This window comes from Cornus florida, unplaced genomic scaffold (genome assembly GCF_030987335.1).
Source record: "Cornus florida cultivar Cherokee Brave unplaced genomic scaffold, ASM3098733v1 CherokeeBrave_3.0.0_Hap2_Chr03, whole genome shotgun sequence".
In the NCBI taxonomy this organism is placed as follows: Eukaryota; Viridiplantae; Streptophyta; class Magnoliopsida; order Cornales; family Cornaceae; genus Cornus; species Cornus florida.
This window is the reverse complement of record NW_026775573.1, coordinates 16,023,627-16,047,878: the sequence shown is the minus strand read 5'-3', so window position 1 is coordinate 16,047,878 and position 24,252 is coordinate 16,023,627.

The window sequence follows — 24,252 nt, the reverse complement described above, 5'->3', positions numbered from 1 at the left end:
TTAAGTAATTCCTCGTTACCCATAATGTTGTGGATATTAAGTAATCTAAAGGGTACAAGTTTTACTATCCAAAATATAGTACGATAATTATTGAAACCGGTAATGTCAGATTTATTAAGAATGGTGAAATCAGTGGGAGTGATAAAAATAAAAATTTGATCATTTCAGAAGTTAGGGTACAAATATCTTTACCCATAACTTATAAGGAAATAATTGTCACCAATGAATAGATTGTAGAAGAATCATAAGGAATAACATTAAGACAATCTCAAAGAGAAATGAGATATGCTATTCCAGATGACTATGTGATATATCTGTAAGAATATGATTTTGATATATAGTAAGATATATACGGATCCGGTTACATATTCACAAGCCATTACAGTAATGATTTTACTAAATGGATTAGTGTCATGAATGAAGAGATTATAAAGAAATCTTCTCTCTAGTATTTAAGAAGAAATATTTTAAAATATCATGGTATTAGTAGTTTATTATGATTTAGAGTTACATCAAATAGATGTGAATACAATTTTTATGAATAGGAGTTTATAAGAGGAAATCCATATGGAACAACTTGAAGACTTCATATTAGAGGGTAAAGAATTCATGGTCCGTAAACTTAAGATGTCAATATAAAGATTTAAACAAGCTTTCTAACAATGGTATATTAAGTTTAATGATACCATTATTTCTTTTGGTTTTAAGAAAAACACTGTTGATCAGTGTATATACTAGAAGGTTAGTGGGAGTAAGTTTATATTTCTGATTCTATATATTGATGATATTTTATTTGTTAGTAGTGATTTTAGTTTATTATATGAAACTAAAAGTTATCTCTAAGAACTTTGAAATGAAATATATGGATGAAGTATCCTATGTGATAGGAATAAAAATATTTCATTATAGATCACATTGATTTGTTTTTAGAATTGTCTTATAAAGCATATATTAAAAGAGTTTTAGAAGATTTGGTTGAAGGAACAATATTATGAAAAAGTGCAAAGTAATTTATGATTACTTTGTCTATTATGAAATTTTAATTTGTAGCATGCTTTGAGGCTATAATTTATGGTTGCAGAATTTATTTCAGGACTTGGAGTTATGGGTACCGTTTTCAGATTGCTGAAAATTTATGCTGCAATTGTTGATCTTCTTGTATGAAAAATGATAGGTATTCTAAAGTTGAAATACTTTATCATTAAAGAAGATATTTAGAAACAACAAATGTCTATTGAAATTATAAGCACACAACTTATGATTGCAATCCATTAATGAATGGATTACCATCCAAGACATTTATAGAACATGTTGAAAGAATGGGTCTTAAATGTAGTCAATGATGATTATTTTTTAATTGTGGATTGCTTAAATAGTGCTTATATATATTTGACATTTTGCGCTGATTAAATGTGTTTCTGATATTTCCTATTAATTAATGTACATGTACGTATTGTTTTAATAAGTGGTAATAGGAATAGTCTTGGAAAAGACATTATTGTTAGATCATTATTGATACTTCTCATTTATAGACTATGTTGAATAGATTACTAGTGTTGTGGTACATGGAAGGGATTGTGTCATTTAAGGATATATAACCGCCATGACTCGCATTGGTAATTTATTTACCATGGTATTTATGATGACCAATTTAATGAGTTAATCTAATTTATGGTGCACATTAATGACTATTTTACTAAACCACTGTAGAAATTATCATATGTGCCAAGTGGGAGAATGTAAGATTATTTATTTAATTGTGGCCCACATGATTTGGACATGTGACATATTACTTGGTGGGTAAGTAAATAGATATCAATTAATATTATTTATTTTTGGTCAACTTATAATTACCTTTTTGGTAATTACTTATTGGAGAAGTGTTTTCCTTTCTTATTCTTTACTTTGATGGAAAGTAAAATTATGTTACTATAAGGAAAACTGGTTCTCTCTTCGCCTTTATAAAAGTGCATATACTCCATCAATTATGTACAATTAATGAAACAACACGTAAAAGTTTTATGTGTGCAAAAGGCCAAGAGAGAGAAACCAGTTCCCACCTTTGCCTGTTGATCAGAGTTGCAGATTAGTTTGTGGCCAAAGGATCTGGACGTTGGACTTAATCTCAACAAGAATTGATATCGTGAATTGAGGTATTTATATCTAACTAGTATTTATTTATGCATTATAGATATGTGAAAATCATGAAGTTCTAAGATATGGGATTCATGTAAATTTGTGATTAATGGCTTGACACGAATTATTATAGTTTACAGTGGTGTCCATCGCCAGTGACCGGAAAACCAAGAGCAAGACCAACATCCACCGACGCGGCGGAACCATTCCCCAATGGAACCACCCAATGACGTTTTCTGTCGCCGACCGCCACTCCCTCCTCTTCCAGCTCCGCTCCCACGGCGTCCTCGGCCACCGCCACATCGGTTTCGTCTCAGTACCCATCCAAGAACTCCTCACCAGCAACACTGCCAACGAACGCGTCGTCGAGTATAAGGTCAGCAAGCCCTCTTGTAAATTCAAAGGTGAGCTGAAATTCTCTTACAAGTTCGGTGCGCCACCTCCTGTGGTGGGGGTGCCCTATCCACCTCCGCCGCAGACGGCTGCTTCCCATGGACATAATAAACATAAGAAGCATAAGGATGATGATGATGATGATGGTTTTTGGTGGGGTTCTCTGCTCGCATGTTTATTTGTCGATTGTATTAATTATTTCTAAATTTCTTGTTAGTGAATTGCAATTTTACAATAACCAAGTCATGAAATATACAATCACTCCATTGCAAATAGAGTTCTCATATAATTTTAATTTGAGGAGTGCTAATGGCAGTTGTCTAAGGGATTGTCCATTCATGAAGTTAGCATTAGTTAGTTTTAAATGCATTAATTACTTTTGACTTTCTATTTTTATGGGACTCTACTAATACTACTTTTTAGACAAAAATACCTTTTTAAATTATTAATTTTTTCTTATCTCCTCTTTTAATCGATTCATATGGAGATGTGTATGTATGTATGTATGTATAATAATAACTGATGTGAAGTGAATGGATGCTGAAAAAGGCAAAAAAAAAAAAAAAAAAGTTAGATAGGATAATCCATTCACAAGAAATGGATTCTGATAAAAAAAGTAAAATAAAAAAAGAGAAAAAAAATCCAAAAAAAAGGAAGAAAAAAGAACAAGATAGATTCTGAGATTTAAAAAAGATATATATACAAAATTAGTTACTTTTATATACGTATATATTTCTTTTTTGGTGACTGAATTATTTCCTTTTCTTTTATTTCATTTTTTTTCCTTAAAATCCATTTATAGAAAGATAGTTGTAAAAATAAAAAATAAAAACAAAAAGAAACATATATATATATATATATATATATATATATATATATATATATATAGGAAAAAACAAAAAAAGGAAGAAATATATAATTGATTTTTTTTTTTTTACCTTTCTTTTTATTCTTTTTGGATTTTTTTCTCGCTTTTTTTTTTTTTTTGTTTCTTCCTTTTATTTTTTTTTTCTGAATCCATCTATCTCTTGTGAATGAATTATCCTATCTATATATTTTTTTTCTTTTTCAGAATACATTCACATAACTAACCACACATCCTTGATTAAAAGAGGAGGGAAGAAGAAAAGAAGAAAGATTAGATAATTTAAAAGGGTATTTTTGTCTAAAAAGTAATGTTAGTAGAGTCTTATAAAAATAGAAAGTTAAAGTAATTAATGCATTTAAAACTAACCAATCCTAACGGTGACTGTTCACCGACGGCAATTAGCACTCCTCTTTAAATTTTAGTTAAAGACAAAAAGTTCAGAAATATATATATATATATAAAATTCAGATTGAACTGCAATACTCTCTAAATATTTAGAAAAATATTCCACTAAAAATTGAATAGAAACCATGTCAATTTCTACCACATTCAATCAAATTCCTAAAACCCCTATTAACATATCAAATCAAAATCACTAATTGGAAATATTTACTTCTCTAAATTTTTAAAAATACATAGCAAGTTTCATAAGACTGAAATCCTCAATGTTCAATATTAAATTGATTTGTACAAAATTTAAAACAAAATTTGTATTTGGGGTTTTTGAATATCAACAACAATCGAGAATATATAGAAAAATTTAGGGTTGATGAAGATGATGACACTCGGCTCTATCAACTCCTCCCTATGAACTAACTTTTCATGGTAAACAAAATTTCTTGCTATTTAATTTCATCAAACCAGGGGGAGCCTTATATCATCCATATAGGTCATCCAAGTCACAAATTCATGAGCCTTAAACCTCCGTTCACATCATCCATCCACACCAGAATCCACCTACACCAGCATCCACCTCTACCCAGCATCGCCCCTTAGCATATAGGTCATCCAAGTCACAGATTACATCGCATCCAAGATCCATTCCACAACAACTTACCTCATCCACAGATCACAACTTTCCTCTTACCTTATCTACAGATGGGATTAATCTTCCACCTCTCCTTCATCCCCCCAGCTCATGCCACCTGCTAATACTTCACTGACTCTCTCCCCTAAAGTACCATTCTCATCTAAAAAACCACCCCTTCCTCCCCTTCATCTTGCATTACGAAATCAATTATCGCCCATCCCTTGTAGCAGAGGTTCTAAGCCTCAGTTGGACAGCATCTCCTCAATAGGAAAAGGGATTTTGCTAGCATTTCACCATGACAAGGCCAAGTTATTTGCCAACATCAAGTCTTCACTACAGAAGGACAGAACCAGGAACCCATATAACAAGGCCATTACTGAGGTTGATTACTTACATGAGGGGATGGATGTTCAAATTATGGACGCATCCCAGTTTGATCTCATCATTGAGGTGGCTAGGCTCAAGGATCTTCTTAAAACTAAGGAGGAAGAGTTGTCGATTGCATTATCAAAGCTTGATCGATAAAGCTAGTTCCTTGCCTGCTAATATCCAAGTCCCTTAGAGCATCTCCAATGCAAAAATGTCAAATTGGGATGCCATATCTATATTTTAACAGTACTATAGTGTCAAAATGCTATATTTTAGCAATTCTACTCCAATGATGAAAATGCTATTTTTTAACACAATCACTATTCTTTTTCAACTACCATTCCCGCCATATATATTTGCATCAATAATGTTAATATTAGGCACATTTCAAGTCAAAAAAGGACCCATATATATATATATATATATATATATATATATATGTATAAATTTATATATTTGATTATATTATTATATAATTTTTTTTTATATAATTTTTTTTTCTTTTTAGGAAATGTATAAATTTATTATATATATATATGTATATTAAATATATTTGATTATATTATTATTAAAAATATATATATATTTAGGGCAAATCATTTCAGCCTCCTAAATAGTCATATATATTTTTAGGGCAAATCATTTCAGCCTCCCCAATCGCCTCCGTCTCTATTCTCGTTCTCAGCTCTGAAATTGCCCCCTCGCTATTTCAGTTCAGGTTCGCCGTTCGCAAGCTTCAGTTGTTGGCTCTCAACTCTCAAGCTTGCCCCCCCTCTCTCTCTCTGCAACTGCTAACTTGTATGTATGGATTTTGATTTAATTTTTTTTTCTAAATCAACTAATGAAGCTCTGTAATTCTCTGTAATTATTTTCTAAATCAACTAATCCATGGCAGGGGCGACCCCTGCTCTCTTCCTTCTTGACATCAAAGGCCGATAATCTTTTCACCAAACCCATTGAGAAAGAGGTTCGATTTTTGTTTACATTTTTTAATCAAGGTCTGTAATTCTTGTTTTGCAAATTAAATATTATTTGGTGAAATTTTTTATGATCTTTAAATATATATATATATATATATATGCCAAATTTGAGAACCCCTCCCTCGCTCCCTCCCTCTTTCTTTCTCTCTCTCTCTCTGAAATAGCAATAGTTATTTCTTTTGCTACAATTGGCAAAACTTTTGGCAAAGTTAAAAATTGGCAGCCCTTTTAGCATTGCATTAGAGAGCCCCTTTTGCAGTCCCCTTGCTATATTTTAGAAATGACAGCCCTTTTAGCTTTGGATTGGAGATGCTCTTAGCTCTTCCCTCGCCTGGAGGTTCTTGGTGCATGTCACACGCCACCTCCCCAAGTGTGTAGCAGTAACGGTTTACTTCAGCCATGTGTAGCTGATTCAAATTTGAATTGTGATGTGACAGTTGCTTTTATTGATTCTCTGGCTCAGCCAACTTCCCCCTTTGCAAAACAGTTGCACATGGTGCAGGGGAATAGTTCTTTTCAGGCAAATACTCACGCAATCTCGTCCCATCCCAACCAACCTGTCCCTACCCCAATTAGCCTACAACCTTCTTTGCCGGTGTGATACCCCCGGATTTTCGAATGTGGATTGCCAGGCCCATGCCCGAATACCCGAGGATATAAAAAATAAATCGGCAATAAGCGAACACAAAATACAAAAGGATAAATAAGAAAAGATAAAATGCTGAAAAGAAAACTAAAATGATAATCCAATATTTAAAAACTTCAGAATATATTTCCATTAGATAATAAAATCTTCTGATACATCTAATTCTCCAAAATACAACTTGGAAATCCATACTGTATGGACCCCTAGAAAAACCCAAACTGACAGAAACAACAGTAACAATTGTCTACAACTAAATATTGAATCATAAAGGAAAATCCTATATAGATAATCCGGAAGAATGATGATGACTGGTCTCTGTTCTGCACGACCAACTCTACATAGACTTGAAAAATAAATAGTGGGTCAGACCTATAAATAAGTTCTTTCTACTACATCTAATAAAGACTTAAGGAACAAATACATTCTAGTCAACTCATGCAATAACTAAGTAGTCCGTATATATATATATATATACACACACTAAAGGAACTTCACTAGACTATAGGGTTGTCTCAACCTGAATAATATGTAACACGCAAAACACACATATAGTGGGCACAAATACTTAGACCTACCAGGGCATACAACTACACTATATCTATCTACACATCCATGGCAATATACGTACCATTACCATGATCTTGAGACTCAAGCTCATATCACGGCATATAACTATATATATATATATATATATATATATATATATATATATATATAATCCATCCTATCCAAGCATAAAATAATTATCCGGTACCTGACATGAATATAAGTAGGACTTAACATTTTAGTTAATCAATTCCCTTATACATGAATAGGTAGGACTTAACGTTTTTTAGTTAATCCGTTCCTAATATATCACCATGCCATACTGGTGCATATAATGCATACAATCCATAAATGATGTTACAGTTATACGATCACATCAAATAAGTCCATACATAGCATGATATAAATCATATAGATATTCTTTTGCATTTAATTAAGCAAAATATAACAATTATAAGTAGCATGCACTGAATTTACCTCATAAAAATTACATGCATCTCAAATAATTGTACTCTCTACAATCTGATCAAATTTATTTAAAACCAAATAATTGATTAAAATAATTTAATCCAATCATATGTAATTAAATACATATAACATTATCCCAAAAATGATTTACAATATAATAATTAAATAAAATCATTTATTAATCCAATTACGCGTATTAAAATAAATACCACATTACTACCAATTTAAACATTTTCTTTACTTTCCACTAAAGTGGTAAAACCAACTAACCACTAACTCGTGTCCAAAAGTGGTTATATTAATTAACCACATAACACGCTACACGTTATATTAATATTCAGGCTTAATCGACCAACATCTAACCAATATATTATTATCCTATTGGTCCACCAACTAGTGTCCAAAAGTGATTATATTAATTAACCAGATAACACGTTATACGTTATTATCCTATTGGTTAACAATTTTAGGATAAAATATGTATTAACAAATTAATATTATGTACGGTATATTTTACCAATACATAACAACGCAATGTTATCCAAATACCAATAACCACTTAACCCAAAAGCCAAATACCACTTACAAAGTTTAATACAACTTCAAAAACCATTAAAATCAAACAACAAAGGATGCTGCCTAAACAAGTTATTTCGGTCGACCGATTCCGGTCGACCGAAACACCTATATCGGTCGACCGATACACTCCATCGGCCTGCCAAAACACCCATATCGGTCGGCCGATATATTCAATCGGTCAACGAAATATGTCGTCTTCTTCATCGTGACTACTGTTTCAGACCTACAACTCCTCTGTTTAGGTCCTAAATTGTTGTATTGAAGTCTAATATGATTATCAATGCTATTTAATACAAAAATACCCAATTCCCTAACAATTAAAATAAATAATTATATATAAACATTCAAAAACAACAAATCAAAATATAAACATACAACCACATACAACCTCTGTTTTAATCCAAATTAAGCATGTAAACTCATTTAATTATCTTGCTTAATTATCCTAAAGCTGTCTTAAACATGCATTGAACCCTAGATCAAAGAAGATGAGTGGAACAAAGAACTTACCTTTAAGGATTTCGGATTGAAACCCAACTCCTTCTTCTCCAGCCAACTCCTTGACGCCGGTAGTCATGGATGCCGTCGTCCTTCACTCTGTTGCTCTGGTTCGTCATCCACAACAGCCCTCCGCCTTCTTCTTCCTTTGGCCGTGATTCACATCATTCCTTCTTCCTCTCTCAAACTCTCGGTTTCTCTCTTTCCCTTTAAACTCACGTCCCAACCCCTTAAGTAGACATACATAATATACATAGACTATATAATAAAATAACTTATATAGTAGTTATATTGATAATATAATCTGACTATATACATATACACAGTACAATATATATCTATATATGTGTAAAACTAATCCTTCCTTTATATTAATAACTATAATAATATTAATAACAATAATATATATATATATATATATATATATATATATGACTTAATCTTCCATGTATTATTAATAATAATTATCAATAAGAATACATACCATAATAATTATAATTCAGTATATACATATATATTTATATATACCTAAATATATAAATACTCCATCCATTATTATTAATAATAATATTTATAATACTAATAATAAGAATATCCACACATATATATATATCCAATGCCCTTGGGTCGTAATCCTACCCATTTAGGCTCTTATCCAAGTAATCCATGTGACTCATTTGGTTGGTCCATTACTACTATCTAAATCCATCATTTTACATTAAAAATAAAATAAAATAATTATTCATGTAAGTAACACATAATTACAAATAAGTACACAATCAAGTCACATAGATCACATCACACAAATATGCACAAACAAAACCCACATTACATATCAAACAATTAAATAATTTAAGTACATAATTTAATTTAAATACTTAATTCAATTAAATACATAAACAAATAGCCATATAATCAATTAAATAATTAAAAATTTAATTAAATAAATTAAATAAATACTAAGACTATCCTTTTAAAATTAGGGGTATTACAGCCGACCTCTGGTTCACCATCTAAATAGAGCATCAGGCAATATACTAAGAGTTGGTCTTCTATTGCGCAGTTTCAACCAGCAGATTGGGAACTAAAATACTTCAAGCTTATTGCAAAAGATGATGCCATCCTTGTTGATCCACCCACCGAGGTGAGGAGCAATGGTCTGAGGTAGCAATGTTGTGTTGTTGGTACTTTTAAGAATACAATGCCATTTAGCTAGGGTGATCTCTAAGCAGGCATGTAAGTTGTGGCGTGGAAGAGGGCTCCAACATGTTGTTGCTAGCTCTGAAGGTGTTTTTTTTTTTTTTTTTTTTTTCAAATTTGGCTCTCTAGATGCCTGTAGAGGTCTTATGGTTGGTGAGCAGTGGTTCTTGGCTGGTAAACCAATCTCTCTTAGGCTTTGGAATTATAATACTGGCTCTCCCTCTCGATCATCTAAAATTGAGTCCATTTCAATCTGGATTAAGCTGTTTAATGTGCCTTTTGAGCTTTGGTCCCCCCAGGGGTTGAGCTATTTGGCAAGTACAGTGGGTAGACCAAAATTTGCAAACGCATTTACTCAAGGTAAAAGTAAAATTGATTATGCCATAATTTGTGTGGAGATTGACCCTATATCTTTTCTTCCTAAGTCATTCCAAGTGAGACTGGAAGATGATGAGATGGCAACAGTCAGAGTTCAACATCCAAGGATTCCAGATATATGTATAGCTTGCACAGCTTTTGGACACAAGAATAAGTTATGTCTGAGCACTGCTCCATTACTGAACAATGAGGTTAATTGTGCTCCTTCAAATCCCAACTTATGGCAATTAGTTACCAGAAAGAAGGGAAGAACTTCTTGCCACCCTATCCCCAATCCTTTCTCCAACACTGCCTCAAAACCTCTACAGATGGTTACTTCCACCTCAGAGAATCCACATTTGTGATACCCTCTAATTTTGAAACACGGGTTGATCAAGTTCGCGTTGCGAAATTAGGGGGTATCATAATTAGTATCAGAGAACTCCAGGCTCAAGTGTTTCCAGAGTTTCGTTCATTATAAGATTTCTGCGTAGTGTATTCTTTTATTTAGAGCCTAAGTATTAGGGTCACTGTATTCTTTTATGGTTCGTTAAATTACATACTGATTTCCATCTTATTGTGTTAACAGAATGGTTAATGCTGGAAGAAGATGGGAAATGCAGCAGAACAGAATAGCACGTAGACATCAGAATCATTTGCGATGTCAGCAGGTTGTAAAGGATTAACAAATGCCTTTGTTTCAAAAGGAGGAGTAGCAGACTTAAGAGTCTCGAGATCAGGACCAATATCAGGGTAGAGGTTCAGAGTATCCTCCTCAGTTAGTTGACATCATTGCTCTGGCTATAGCAGTAGGCGTAGCAACTGCACTTCAGAATCAGCCACATGTTCAGCAAGCACTTGTATTAGTACCAGTAGTTCGGGCTAATTCTTGGGAGAAAACTATGAGTTCTTTCACAAAGGGGAACCCACCTAAGTTCTCAGGCTCCACTGATATGACAGTGGCTCATCAGTGAAAGAAGGATATAGAGCGTCATCTTTGCATGGTTGAGTGTACGGAGGTTCAGAAGTAGATGCTTGCTACCTTCAAACTTGTTAGAGATGCACTCCAGTGGTGGGAGTCAGTTACCACTGTAGAGGATAGAACTTCATTGACTTATATTTAGTTTAGTGCTCGCTTTGATGAGAAGTACTTTTTATATGCAATCAGAACAGCTAAGAAAATGGAGTTCCTTGGCCTACAACAGGGGGACATGATAGTAGCAGAGTATAAGTAGTTGTTTACACGCTTATCTCTATTTGCTCCAGATGAGGTCGATACTAAGGAGAAGAAGCTCACTAGTTGACAGTAACAGAGTATGAGCATCATCTTGAATTTAGTGGCAGCTTCTATGGTTTCTGTCTTTGTAAGAGAACACTTTCTCTCTCTAAAAGTAAGGGCCGAATTGGACCTATTGGGGGTGGAGGAGAGCGAACACACGAATGGAGAGGGTTATAGTGATTAAGTTGCTTAAGTTGCTTATGTTTTACTCTTTTTTTTTGGTTTTTTATGTGCTTTCGTTTAGACCTTTATCTAGTGGGGACATTGCACGATATTTATGTTTTTAGTATTTATGTTATTATTTGTTGTCAACATCGTTGAAAGTAAGTTATTCTCTCTCTCACACGCACACAACTACCTTTTAGATTATTTTCTAACTTCTAACCAAACAAATGGAAGAATGAAGTTCAAATTGTTTTTGGGTTAGATGTCTTCCTGCCATCTTATTAAAAAGAGCAATGATAGGGAAATTGAATAATTTTCTAGAATAAGTCCCGAATTTGATTCGACTAAAGTAACGTCAAGTTGTTTAAAACACGCAAACATTAGATGCTAAAACATGGCTCACGTCATAAAAAACTATTTATTTATTTTATTAAAGAAATTTTATTTCAATTTATTTTATATTTTTTCTGAAGATCACGAACTCTATCTTCAGCACGAGGATGAACTCCATGTTATGATCTCAACAACGACAACTTTTCTTCTTTGAAGCCTTCTCTTTTTGAAGCACAGGACTCTGAAGGCAAGCCCTATCTTTTTGAAGCACTGGACTCTGAAGGTAAGCCCTATTGGTTTTACAATTTCGAAACCCTAGCGGCCTATAGATCGAAACCCTAATTATATATGAGAATCTCTAATTATATATCCTTGACTCTTGTAAACTTTGTATTATTTGTTTCCCTCTCTTCCCGTCCCAAATCGCAATACATAACAGAGTATAGATTACTATAGTTTTGAACATGGGTAGTTAAATGTGTGTGTATATTTTGAGTACTTGAGTTCTTATTTAATATCTATTTTGTTAAAATCAATAGCTTTGCATGTGTTGACTTACTATTAAAATGGTTGATTGTTTCAGTGATTTGATATATATATATATATATATATATATATATATATATATATATTTAAACTATAGTTTTATAAATTGTGTTTTGTGAATTTTGAATTATGGAATGGTTTGATAAATGGATTCAATAATAATATAATTGCAATTGGTACTATGCTATGAGATATAGCACGCTGGCGAAAAAGAAGCTTGATTTCTTGCCCATATGCTGGAGTGTTGATGGTCAAGACATTCTGCTGGGGTTTAGGCTATTCTGATTCAAAATCTCCTTTTGACTTCTATTTGGTAAAAAGCCCACAATGCTAGCTATGTCTTTTGACTCGCATAAGTAGTTCTTCTATTCAGGGTGTGGAAGCATAAGATTCCTTTATTTATTTGATAATGATTTAATATATTTCTTTCAAACGTTCAATAAATAAAATTTTGTGAATTTAGAATTATGAAATGGTTTGATGAATGGATTCGATATTAATATAATTACAATTGCCTTCATTTTTTAGTTGACGAATTACAGTGTAGAGAATGGGAGATTTCTGATTGCATTTTCTCTAATTAGTGTTTTCATAGTTGTATTGATAAATCTAATGTTGACTGCCTTCATTATCTTGGTTGCTCTGATTATTAATCACCAATGGGTGGCATGAAGAGTCCAACCAAATGAACTATAGTGGTGTACATCCTTTTGTGGTTTACTGGTATAAGTTATATTCAACTGGTTTAGATTTGACTGAATAACTAGTGGTGTTGGATTATAAAGAAATTTATTTTGCCTTACAACTGTCTTTGTCATCGGATGTATGGGATTACCAGTGGTATTGCTCTCACCTTCTATTCATGTCTCAATGTCTCCCTTTAAGTAAATGATGGTTGTAGTAAATGCTTGTAAGTTGGATAGGTTTCTTTGCTAGTTGTTGTTTACTTGGTGAACATGGGCTTCCATGATCATGTATATAGGCTTTGCCTAATTGGTTTTGAATAAGATCTCTTGTTTACCTTTTCAAAGACAATATATATATATATATATATAGATTCATTGCCATTAACAACTATATACGTAGTGTAGTTCCACTGTGAGATTGATCGAGCCTTGGCCGGCATGTAAAGCATCCAACAGTTTGTTTCTGATTCGGGTAAAACAACTTTGAGGTAACCCGAATATGTTTCCGCCGTTATTATTGTAATACTTGATTTCCTATAAATACAATTAATATGAATAATTACTTCTTATTCTTTATATGCTATTTAACTATGATTACTCAAGTTTAATTAATTTTGTAAAATGTTTGGCGAGGAAAAGCAGAATGGTCAGAGGCCATTGATCTGGGCATGCTTTGCTTAATGGACTGTTACCAGGGGTTTTCATCCGTAAGAGGCTATTGAAGAAGTCACTGCAAAAGGCTATTGATCTAGGCATACTCGGCTTAAGTCATGCGTTTTGGTTGCTTGTGGTTGTTTGGACTGTGTGATGGCAGCATTGTTTTCATTTTGGAAATGTTAGATTTTCTTATTATTATTTTGGTTCCCGTTAAGTGAACTTATGTTGTAATATATTTTCATAGAATCATTATTGTAACCCTTATTAGCAATTCAATTCTTAAATCCACGTTAAATATATTGAATTTGATGTATATTGCTCTTTTTTAACATGATGCTACAATAGGTTGGCGTAATGAACTTAAACTTCTTAAGCAACCTTAGAAATTTTTATTGAGAAATTTTTTAAGCAGCCTGTTAACCCGTTACCCAAGTCCAACCTTTGCATCTACTTCCACATCAGGAGATGCTTTTATTTTTCTTGAGCCTCAGCTACTGTTTCTAAACTTAGTTTACACTTAAATAGCATAAAAACTGGAGGAGTTTGTTGAAGCACTTGTAGATCTCTTTGAAAGGCACAAAGCAAGAGTTGGCCATTCTGATATGAAATTAAGAATTTTTTTTTTTTTTTTTACTAAATGACACTAATAGATAACTTTCAGCAATTGCAGTCAAACCAAAAATACCAATTATATATTGTAAGTGTCTCAAAAAGAGTTTAAAAAGTAATTTAAGATTCAGAATGCCATAGCAAACCAGTACAAAAGGAAAAGGAGCTGGTGCATCCATCAATTTCTTCCAATTTCTATATCAAGTTGGTGCATCCATCAATTTCTTCCAATATCAAAACTGGTGCATCCATTATAGGCACTTGATTGTAATCAAAACTAATTTGATTATAAGCACTTCAAATAGAACTTGCAAAATCATTGAAAACAAAGTCGATTTAGATAAGTAAAAATGCATTTGATAATTACTTATTTTTCACTCATAACTAAAATTTTTCATAAAATTATATACCTTAACTAAATCATTGGCTCTTAATTATTTTCACCGGTAAAAGAGCAACCATAACTTGAAGTATTGGACCTAAATCTTTCATGATTCTATAAAGCACAATGAATGATGTACAAAAAAAATCAATAACCTCTTGAAATTGAAAATGTTGAAAAGGAAATTAAAGGATAACGCATGCACTTAATTCTCAATTACCCCAAATGACTTCTCTGTAAGGGTGGAAAAATCATTAACCTCTTCAGCTTGTATTTCATTCCAATGTTGAGATGGATTAACCTCTTTTAAAAAATAAATAAATAGATGTTATAAATAAAATACAAAGTTTACATTTCACCGAGTTCGATGTATACATTTATAAACTATAAATTGATTTAAATATGGACAATTCAATTACGGAATGACTTTCTAGTGTTGCCATCTTATCTAGAATTTCTGAAGTAAGTAGACTTATGGTTCGTAAAACAACATCATTCCAAGCAGTTGGAATCCTTTGATGAGCCTGCAAGAGAAATATATGTTCATAATTAATATTATATGCAAGTAATGAGTAATTTACAATTTTAATCATATAAGAGTAGATGATTGATTCTTAAAGTTAAAAAAAAAACTATTTGATCAGACCTAATACAATTCACCACAATTGACTAGTGGAAGATGTCTTACTATTGTCAACAGGTAAATCGTTATTAGAGAAATATGAAGAAAGTACATTTTTTAATATCGATCAATTTGTCCTCTTTGTTTTACTAATAATATGTTACCTTTCTCCTTTTCGGCACTTGCAACTCATTTTGATCAATTTGTCCTCTTTGTTTTCCTTGAAAAACCTGTTACCAGATTATAGAAATAGAAACTTAATGTTGATAGATGAAGACCAACAAAATTGTAAAGGTAATAGAAAAGAAAAATAAAATGAAAGCATACCTTCTTTCCCTTTTTAGCCATTTTGTCAACAAGTGATTGTTTCCTGTTAGAAGGTGGGCCACCTTTCGTTTTTGCTTTTATAGGAGTGAGTAATTTCTTCTGAGAACGTGATGTTTCGTGAAGCTTATTACTACACTCCATTGTAGGTTGACCTATAACACTTGCTTGACTATCATGGCAACACGTGTCAAAGCTACATAGAATCCCATATATAATGAGATGGAACCTCATTTACATTTTCTTGTATCATCACAGATATTGCATGCCTACATAGAATCCCTCGAAACTCAAACAAATGGCACAAACATCCTACTTCACATTCACCTGCGTTGTAAAAAACCTCATAAGTTACCTCTTTCCGAGATATGTCACATTTTCCAAATTTATGTTCTCTAACTTCAAATGTAGAAACTGACTCTTATCTTTTAATAAGAGATGTATTGCAATACATCAATCCCCTAAATTTATCCTGGACGCGCTTGAAAATATTATGGGTGTAAGCATTTTGAAATTGCTTTTCAATGCAGAACTCAGTTACTGTTGGAATGGTATAACTGAAAGATGCAAAATCTGCTTTGTTTTATTTTTCAACCTTACTTTTTAAGGCACTATCTTACTATTCAACAAATTGCTTCAAAGAGGTCTTTGAGTGGACATATCCATCAAAGAAAGCATTCATGCTTTCACACTGTTGGGTAGTTGACATTCCAGCCCAAAAAATGCATTTCAAATAAACTAGAACCCAACGATGTCGATCATTATATAATGATTTCAACCAATCATTATTTTCAAGCTTGTAATTTTTAATCAATTCCATCCAACTTCTTTCAAACTCGTCACAATTCATGGATTCATATACAACACCTTTTAAGGTTCTCTTACTTTCTTTATATTGGGCAAGTCCACCCAACTTCACAGGAATCTTTTGCATTATATGCCAAAGGCACAATCGATGAGAAGATTTTGGAAACACCTTTGCAACTGCTGCTTGAATAGCTTTGTATTGGTCTGTGATAATAGCTTTTGGAGCATGGCCTAATATGCATGTCAACCACAACTTAAACAACCAAATATATATAAGTTTCAGTATCCTCATTAGATAGCAAACCACAACCAAATAAAGTGCTTCCTTTTAACAGGACCACGCTGTGCAAGTGTTTGACAATGCAATCGAATTTCTCTCCATGAAACCCCCTAACTCATCTCCACCTCCACCTCGCAGGCCACCTAACCACCTGAAACCTCCATTTCATCCTCCCCCTCAGTCCAATAAACTTCATTCTTCCTTCTCATCCAAAACTAACATTCTTCCTCTCACACGAGGTTCATCAATCAAAACCTTACCATCACAATCTACCCCAAGAAAACCTCCCTTAACACCCACAATACCTGCACCATGTAAACCTCCCTTGCCACCCAAACCACATGTTTCATGTAAACCTTCTCACACACCTTAACTTCACACTCCCTCCAAGCCCATACCACCATCTGTTAATGAAAAATCTAAGGACAACACAAATAACTATTATCCAAGTCCTCCTTCAGTCACTGGTGTAACAAAAAATAAGGTAAGGCTTGCTCTGCAAAATGATAGAATCCTTAATCCTAAAGGATTGGAGGTCAGTGATGTAGTCTTACTTCTAGAGGGTATTGATGCAGCAATCATGGATACATCTAAGCTTGAGCTTATTGAACAAGTTGCAAGACTCAAAGCATTGTTGCAGGAAAAAGATTTGGAGCTTAAAAATGCACATGGTCTGATCATTGAGACTTCGAACGCGTCTGAGCTGTTGAGGGAGTTGAAGGAGATTGTGGTTGTGCTTCGGCCCCTTCATTTGGAAACTTCCCTAAGTAAGGGTGTGGCTCATGCGGGGCTTCTCACCAAAAAAGTCTCATTTGCGGATCCAGCACACAAATTCATTGACGACCACAACTCCACACAGCTCACAGGCATACCTAACAATGCATTTTCTGGCCATACTACCTCGCATCTTGCTGTAGATCAGTTACCTCATCCTCCTCTATCACCCATATCCAATCTCTACCACTACCAACACCACACCAATCTCGAGGAAGGAGCTCAGCAAGATTTGAATTTGAATTCAAACCATGTTCCGGCCCCAGGTATTCCTCCTTTACAGCTTTTAGCTTCATGCAGTCACTTCAATTCTACTTTTGACCATGCCTTTGACATCACAAGTAAGCACATTTCATAGCCTACTCATTTTAGCTCTCATCACATAACTAAACAGTCTCTAACCACTACTGATCTTACTCCCTTGGACAATGACCACTTTTCGGAACTAACCATACACCTTACTTCACCATGTTCACCTAACCATAACAACACCACTAAACCCTTCACCTCTTTTGTATGTAACATCACTCCCAAGGTAACTAAATCTCCACCTATCCATTCCCTTGACGCAGTCCCAACCACCAGTTCTCACCATTTTCTATCCAAGTCCACTCCAACCACACAACCCTATCCTAACCTTGTTGATCTGATAAAATCCTGGGCTTCCATTGTCAAAACCCCAGCTAGAGCTCCACTACATTTCATTCAACAAGCTGGAAGTATTGATTTTATCATTTCCCCACCCCTTGATATTGAGCAAGCTGGCTTGCAGCTTATGAAATCGAGTCTCCTAGGCTACTTTGTTCATAAAAGCCTCCCATTTGGCATGGTTAGAGACTTATGCACTAATCTTTGGGCAGAAAATGGACTCTTGAAGGTTACTAGTTCTGAAAAAGGATTATTTGAATTCCATTTCTCATCATTGGACCAATGTAACCACATTTTGGCTGAAAGTCCCTGGTTCTTATCAAATAAACCTTTACTCCTCAATCTTTGGGTGCCTAATTTTAAGAAATCTCACCCCTCTTCCATTCCACTATGGATCAAACTTCATGGTTTACCTCTGCAATATTGGACAGATGATGGTTTAAGCTACATCACAAGCAACATTGGCCAACCCCTCTTTGCTGACTCTGCTACAATAAGTAGACAGAAAACCAGATTTGCCAAGGTGTGCGTCAATGTCAAGGCCTCTGATGATTTTCCATCTACTCTTAAGCTCCACATGAGTAGTGGGAAGATTGCAAATGTTGCTGTTGAATACATCAATTGCCCTTCCATTTGTTTCTCATGTATGCACTTTGGTCACACCTCCAAAACCTGTCACACCTTATCCAACAGAGTACAACCACAAACAACCAAGGATTGGCAAATTATTCCCTTCAAGAAAACCAATACAAGCACTCCCCGCTCCCCCTCTAAATCCATTTCCCCACTACCTAACTTACCAATCCACCCTGGGCAAACTATTATCACTCACTACTTTAAGCCCAATGAGAACTTCACTATTGATCTCAGCCCCTACAAACCTGCAAACATGGACAATATGAAAATGAATCAACCATAAGTCTTCCAGCAGATCTACACAAGGTTAAACCCAAAATTAGTAGCAAGGGTAAGGGGAAAAAAAAATTCTCACTCAAAAAGCCTGCAGGTCACCAAAGAGGGAACCTTCTTCTCAGTGGTAGTTTCGTCAACACCATCCAATGGTATTAGTAGCTATTTGGAATATAAGGGGTCTAAATGATCCCTTAAAATAGTCTGAGGTTAGAAAACTTCTTCGAGATTTTGGGGTGGACATAGCTGTCATCATAGAGACTAAAGTTCAGTCAATTAACACTGCTGCAGTTCACAAAGCTATTGCTCAAAATTGGTGCTTAGCACACAATAATCAGTTCTCTCATCTAGGCAGAATTTGGGTATTGTGGAATCCCAATTCAATTCATCTTCAAGTTCTTCAAAGTTCAAGCCAGGCAATCCATTGCTACATTACCATCTTATCCTGCCGCACCATATTTTATGCTTCCTTTATATATGGTGCAAATGATGCTGTTAACAGAATTAATCTATGGATTGATATTGAAAGGCATGCCATTGCCTTCTCATCCTCACCATGGCTGTTTGGAGGGGATTTCAATGTTATTAAATCAGCTGGAGAATGTTTTGGAGGTTCCAAGAAGACCACAAAAACTATACTGGAGTTCAGGAATTGCCTTCACACTGCAAACTTAGATGATCTCAATTTTTCAGGCATCTACCACTCTTGGACCAACAAGAGCCCTGGGGTGGCCAACATTTCCAAAAAACTAGATAGGGTTTTGATCAATGATTCTTGGAACCACACCTTCCCTCTATCCCATTGCCAATTCATTCCACCAGGCATCTCAGACCATTGTCCAATGATTGTCAAGCTAGGCAACCCTAGCCCAAAAAGGAAAATACCTTTCAAAATTTTCAACTGTTGGGCTGCAAATGAGAACTTCTTTCCTTAACTTCAATCCCACTGGAATAAGCATGTTGAGGGGTGCACCATGTTCCAAGTTATTACCAAACTCAAGAGCCTCAAACAGCCCTTAAAGGTTCCATTCTCTACAAACTTTAATGCAATTAAGGTTGAGGTTCAAAATGCAAAGGACCTCCTCACTTCTTGTCAGCGTGCTCTTGACTCCAAACTTGATGACACTGATCTAAGATTACAAGAGAAGGAATTACTTGCTAAATACACCAAACTTTGCACAGCTGAGGAGCAGTCCTACAGACAAAAATCAAGAATTTTGTGGCTCAAGGAGGGTGACTCAAATTCAGCTTTCTTCTACAAATCAATTGCTGCTAGACACAATAGAAATAAAATTACATCCTTGCTTTCCAATTCTGGTACATTGCTGGACATTGAGGACACCATCAAAACTGAGATCATCAATCATTTTACAAATGCATTGGGGATGAATCCTCATCCCTATCCAGGTATGGAACACCTATCACCATTTATTTAACTTGTCTTACCACAGCATCTTCTTCCATCCCTTTGCTCTATTCCCTCATATGAGGAAATTAGGGAATGTATGTTTTCAATCAATAGTGACAAGGCTCCAGGGCCTGATGGCTATAATGCTTTCTTCTTTAAGAAAGCTTGGCAGTCATTGGACAGGATGTCACAAGGGCCATCAAACAATTTTTCATGAATGGGAAGCTACTTAAAGAGATCAATACTTCCTATATTGCACTGGTCCCTAAATCCCCCAACCCAACAAACCTTAATGATTACATGCCCATCTCTTGTTGCACCACAATTTATAAATGTATATCCATTTTAATAGCCAACAAGCTCAAGCCTACACTACCCCATATCATTGGTCCAGCACAGTCAGCATTCATACATGGTCGAAGCAATGATGATTCTATCCTGCTTACCCAAGAACTTCTAAATGGCTATCATAGGTCTGCTCCTTCTCCAAGATGTGCAATTAAAATTGACATTAAGAAAGCTTTTGATTCAGTTTGTTGGGATTTCCTTTTTGATTCCCTTAAACTACTTGGCTTTCTTCCAATCTTCTTGGGTTGGGTTCAATCATGTGTCTCCACTCCTTCCTTTAGTGTCCATCAATGGAGAACTTTGTGGTCACTTCAAAAATGTCAAAGGGCTGAGGCAGGGTGACCCCCTCTCTCCATTCCTTTTTACAGTGGTTATGCAATGCTTTTCCTCCATCCTTGACAAACTTATAGCTGAGAGACCTTTCAAATTTCATTGGAGATGCAAAGAATTAGGCCTCTCCCCACCTTATATTTGCAGATGATTTAATGTTGCTCTCCCATGGCAGTATTCCATCAATTCAAACATTAAAATCTGCCATTGAAATGTTTCACACTCTATCTGGGCTTCAAATCAACCATACCAAGAGTCATGTGTTCCTATCTGGGGTGAACTCTCAATTGGAAGCTGCTATACTTGAAACTTTGGGGTTTGATGATAAGCGTCGAATACTGTATATTCAAGCGCCCTAAATTACATTAACAAAGTCCATTAATTGATTATTTTATGTAGATTATCTCCATTTGCATGTTTTTGTACATTTTCAGGTTAAATTGCAAAAAGGAAGCAAAAATGATGCCTTGTGGAATTTTGAACAAAAAGGGTGCCAATTCTAAAATTCTGGCAGCAGTAGAACCTGACTTTTGTCGCCATTTTCGACCTAACAAACTCAAAAACTGGACTTCCATCATAACATGAAAGATTTAGAGCTCTGAATCAGCTTTCTAAATCTTCAAGCGGTTTGTCATTCGGCGGAGTTTGGAGCAGAGAGTTATGATCTTCTTACCAGAGGTGCGCAGAATTGCCTGGCAGCACTGAAGTGCTTCCTTTCTCTCCATTTTCGACCAACCAGACTTAAGAATTGGGTCTTCATCAAAACATAAAGTTTTTAAAGCTCTGAATCAGCTTTCCAAATCTTCAAACAGATCATCATTCGGAGTTCGGAGTACAAAGTTATGGTCATTCTTCCACAGTGGGTTAGTGATAGGCAAGAATTGCATGTTACACATTACACTAATTTCGAGTGCTCGAGGCCACCCTTCGAGTGCTCGAAATTTGGCTAGATTGCAGCTCGGAAATGAACCCCTCTTCAGCCCACTTGTGCATTGGTTTCCACATTTCCACCCTCCTTCTTTATGGAGTGGTTGGGAATGTCTTTGGAGGAGAGAGTGAGCTTAGTTGAAAGATATAAGGCTACTAAGGGCCACATGCATCATATCCTTAATATTTTTACAAGATAGAGGAAAGAGAAGAGAGCAAGAAAGGTGTGTTCTTGAAGCAAAGGAAGGAGCACGAAAATGGAGTCTTTCTTCAAGCTTCCTCCTTCCTCTAGTGCATCAATGGGTAACTAAACTCTATCTAGGGAGGTGATGAAGCCTCCCCTTGTTGTTCATGTTCTAGATTAGGTTCTATTTTGGGGATTTTAATGTATAGATTTTGGTCTTTTCATAGTTTAGAGTATATTACTTCTTGTAATGAACTCTATTATGTTTAAATGATTGATGTAAGTTATTTAGCTTGACTTGATGATTCTTACATTAATCTTATTGCTTGTATTCTCATGGTGACAATGGGGAGAAAACTATGAAATGTTTTCAAGGCATGTTGATAGAAAAATGGATAGTCCATTGCTTAGGAACTTCCTTTGATGGGTTATGCTAGTTTCCTACTTCATGTGCTTTGTCATTTGCTTGAATGCTTGATGGTCTTTAGCTTAAGATAATATATTTGACTCTACATCCTAGTTTAGGTATTTCAATGTGTTAGCTTTTGAAGGATCATTCTTGTGCCAATTTAATGGATCCCTTAACAAATATATGGTAACTAAGTGTTGTCATGTATTTCTTGACCATTGCATATATTGTCCATCCCCAATTTAGACTTAATCTAGCATGTACTTAGGGTATAGTGTGAATTCATCTCCTTAGTCTTCTCTACCTAGATTTCTCTTTCTAAATTTCTTACAATTTTATTGTTAATGTATCTTTGAATTCCTAGTTTAGTGACAAACAAACAAACCCTTATTACCCCTTATCATTCTAAAAGTATTCTAGACTCTTAGGTTGCCGTAGACTAGCGCAGTCCCAGTGGTTCGACTTACCCAACCAATAGCCCTATTTTACAATGATTCGTGCTATTGCGAAGGTTGATGTTAATTGGCCAACCGATCAATTGAGAAAGGATCTCTACCTGTGAGGTACCTTGGTGTACCTTTGATAACCAAAATGCTCAAGGCCTATGACTGCAGGTCCTTAATGGACAGAATATTGCACACTGGACAAGCAAGAATTTATCATTTGCAGGTAAACTACAGCTCATTAGAGCTATCCTATTTTCTACACAAATGTACTGGAGCTTTAAGTTCATTCTCCCAGTGAGTATCCTACAGGAACTTGAAAGCATTTTTGGTGCATTCTTGTGGTCTGGGCCAGTTATTAAAAAGACAGGTGCTAAGGTAGCATGGGATAAATGTTGTGTTCCAAAGAAAGCAAGGGGCCTTGGTCTACCTAACTTGCATCTATGGAATGAAAGTGCAGTTATGAAGCATTTTTGGAATATTCTTAGCTCAAAAAAATGCTTTGGGTTAAATGGATACATACTTATTTACTTAAGGGCAAAAGTATTTGGGAGGTTAAAGTACCTGGGCAGTGTTCTTGGACTTAGAGAAGATTGTTTGGTCTTAGAGACTCAATTAAACCACTTGTCAAGATAGAAATTGGTGATGGTACTTCATCCAATTTTTGGTTTGACACTTGGTGCCATCTTGGTCCATTGCATCAGCATCTGTCTCCTCAACAATTTGCTACAACTGGATTTGATAGTAGGACCAAAGTAAGCACATTCATCCTTAATAACACATGGACCTTTCCAGATGCCATCTTGAACTTATTGCCTCAGCTTCTACCAATATCCTCACTTCCAAAACCCAACCCTGCCTGTAGTGACAAGTTTATCTGGATCCCATCTAAATCCACCCAATTCTCCATAGCAAAAACAATGAAGCACTTTAATTAGCAATATCCAACCCTACCATGGACTCATCTGGTTTGGTTCAAGCCTTCCATCCCCAAGCACTCGTTTACATTATGGGTTGCAATTCAACATAAGCTTCCAACTCTTAACAGAAGATGCACAATGCATATAAACTCCTCAATGTGCATTTTGTGCAATAGTGAACCCGAGTCTCAT